The sequence below is a fragment of the Chrysochloris asiatica genome, unplaced genomic scaffold (genome assembly GCF_000296735.1).
Source record: "Chrysochloris asiatica unplaced genomic scaffold, ChrAsi1.0 scaffold00064, whole genome shotgun sequence".
NCBI lineage: Eukaryota > Metazoa > Chordata > Mammalia > Afrosoricida > Chrysochloridae > Chrysochloris > Chrysochloris asiatica.
The window spans coordinates 13,572,864-13,576,450 of NW_006408582.1; positions in this window are offsets into that span (position 1 = coordinate 13,572,864).

The window sequence follows — 3,587 nt, forward strand, 5'->3', positions numbered from 1 at the left end:
TTCCCATGTATCTAGAATCCTCAGCTGCTCCCTCTCTCCATGTCCCCATCTCTGGCTCCATCTCTGGTGTTGCTGCTTCTCTGGATAAGGTCTCACATTCAGCTTGTGCTCCTCTCCCTTGATGGTCCTAGGGTCCTTTGTTTCTGGACTGTAAGATTAACTACTCCCCCATTTTTTATACAAAATTTCTACCTTTACAATTATGACAGTCACAGTTAGTCATGATAACTATTACTTACTATTGAATCATAAGAATCTTATACCCATCTCTTTTAGCCAGACCCATATAGACAAGATAAAAACTATTCAATGGGGACTCTTTCTTCCCCACACACTCTTAAACTAAACTCCCTCTTGAAACCTTGTAAGCCAGTCACTTCATGCCTTTATCGTCCCATCATTTTAGGTAGCCAATATCTAAGTTGCCCATCCCTATCTACCTTGTGTACAGAGGGGATAGCAGAAATTCAAAGACTTTTAAAAACTAGCCCAAAGGACTAACAAACCACTGAACCACAGCCTCCACTACCCTGACAACAGAAGAACTAGATGGTAGCCAGCCACCACTACTAAATGAGAAAGAAAACATAGAACAAAATTCAAAAATCATAAAAAAAAAGACCAGACTCATTGGTCTGATAGAGACTAATAGAACTTCTGAGACAGTAGCCTTTAGACACCATTCAAACCTGGAACTGAATCCACCACTGGGGAGTCTAGAGGTGTCAACTTTCAGTCAAACAATAGATCGGCTTATAAAGTAATAACATCAAAGAAGAGTGTACTCCTCAGTACAATAAACTCTACAATATTTGCCCAAAAATTAAGCTCAGATGGAAGGAAGGAGTAGGAAAGAAGGAAGAATAGAAATAGGGAAACTAGGGAGGAAGTGGGAATACTGCTGTTACATTGAGGGGACTGAAATAAATGGCACAAAACAAACCGTGTTTAAATTATTGAATGGAAAACTAATTTGCTGTGTAAACTTTCACCCAAACTCAATACAAGGTTAAAAATATTTTTGCTGAAGATAAGTCAAAAATGGTTGCAGTACATCAACAGGGAGCTTCCAGAAATCCAAGCCTGATTCAGAATAGAACGTGGAATGAGGGAAATCATTGCTGTTATCTCCGACTAAAACAAAGAAGACCACATAGATGTTTACTTGTGTTTTAGTATTAGACTGTGTTGTTGTTGTTGTTGTTAAGTGCCGTCGAGTCGATTTTGACCCATAGCAACCCTGTATATGGTTTCTAAGGAGCAGCTGCTGAGTTTGAACCACCAACCTTGCAGTTTGGACTTTGCAGTCTGACATATTAGCCCACAGTGCCACAGATCCTAACAAATATGGATAACATGGCAAAGAATGGGAATTTCAAAACACTCAATTTTGCTTATACATAGACCAAGATCTACAATCAATGCCCATGGAAGCAGCATTCAAAAAAAAAAGAAAATCAAACAATTTATTACATTGAACAAATCTGTAGAAGACCTCTTTAAAATGTTAAAGAGCAAAGATGTCACTTTCTTGACTAAGGTGTGACTGACCAAAGCCATGGTATTTTCAATTGTTGCATATGCATGCAAAAACTAGGCAGTGAATAAATAAGATTGAAGAAGAATTGAAGCATGTTACTTATGATTTGGGTAAATAATATTGAAAATACCATGAACTACCAGAAGAATTATAACCAGAGTGTTCCTTAGAAGCTAGATTTCATCTTATGTACTTTGGACATGTTACCAGGAGAAACCAGTCCCAGGAGAAAAATATCATGCTTGGTAAAGTAAAAGGTCACCAGGAAAAAGGAAAACCCCCAGGAAGTGGAATTGACACAGTGGCTGCAATAATGGGCTCAAACATAGTAACAGTGTGAGGATGGCCCAGGACCGGGCAGTGCTTTGTTTTATTATACATATAGGGTCACATGAGTGGGAACTGACTGGAGTGGATGACACCTAACAATAATAAGGTCTAGTGCAAGTGATTAAGCACTGGGCTATTAATAAAAAATTAGCAGTTAGAACCTCCCCAAAGACACCTCAGAAGGCAGGTGTAACTAATGATGAGTTTCTGAAAGGTCAAAGCCATCAGAACCCTATAGCAGGCAGTTCTACTGTAAAACACTTGAGGTAGCCTGAGTCAGTATTTAGTGGCAGGTAAGAAATGGATCACAGGTCTCATGGGGTTCAACCAGAGCTATTTGTTCCCTATTATCACTTAGAAGTCCTGGTGTGGCACTGTGGGAGAATGCACCAGAATGCAAAGCCATTTGAACTGCAAAGTCCGTGGTTCAAGCTCACCAGCTGTTCCTCGGAAACCCTATTCAGGGTTGCTATGGGTCGAAACTGACTTGTCAACAATTCACAACAACAATATCACTTAGGAGGACTACTGGTGTGGTGCTGTAGGATCAGCACTGGACTGTGAACCACAAGGTCAGCCGTTCAATCCCACAGCTGCTCCTTGGAAACTCTATACAGGGTCGCTATGAGTCAGAATCAACCCAATGACACTTAACAACAACATCACTTAATAATCTTGCATTTGGTTTTTTTCCTGGCCTTACAACTGATTTCCTGTGTTCCTGAGACTCTCATTGTTTCAGTTTCTTTATTTGGAAAACTCAGGTTTAAAAGGTCTACTCAACATAACTCATAGGAAAATTGAATAACATAATGAAAATGAAAATGTTCTGAAAAGCAGAAAGTACTAATTTTTAAAATTATGACAGCTTTCCCATCTCAGACTTATCTTCTGTCAACCTACAAAATTTGATAATAATTTAAAAAAAACAAAAACCTCCCAGGAAGAAACTAAGGCAGAAAGAAAGCTACAGAATTCATCTCATAAAAAGACCCTTTCAGTATTTGATGGAAATGACCAGGTTGTGAATATTTTTGACAACATGATGGTTCACATGACAGAGGCTATTGCTAGGACATAGTGGAGGTGCAGGGGGGAAAGAACCATCCCATGTGGATCATTAGTCACAACTGAGCTTTTCCTTTAAAAAAAAAAAAAAAATCACCCAACATAAAAAAGGAATGTAAATTCAGTCCTCATTTTTCAAACTACTTTTAAGTTTGTGCTAGAACAAGACAAAAACAAATGAAAGTGCTCTGCCAGTCACAATCCCCACTCCAGAAATTAAAGCCCAGGCCATTTCTGTTAATGTTTTGTTTATTCCTTCCTTTACTGTGTGTAGAATACAACAAAAATAAAAAGAATTCCAGAGAGTCTGATGGATGTGTGGAGCAGGAGCTGTGTTATAGGATAAAAAGAGCAGTATATTTCGAGTGGAATGTAACGTACTAAATTATTCCTCAAAACTCTGCATCCCCATCCCAGATCAACAGTAGCCCTATAGTAGTAGAATTGTTGTTGTATGCTGTTGAGTCTATTCTGACCCATAGTGGCCTTGTAGGATAGAGTAGAACTATGTCAGAGGGTTTTGTAGGCACTGATCTTTATGGCCACCATTCATCTGTCAGTTTGTCATACTATGGTGACTTGCTAGTTGCTGTAATTCTGGAAGCCATGTGAAGTATGAATATTTGGGAACACTTAATTGTGCTTATGA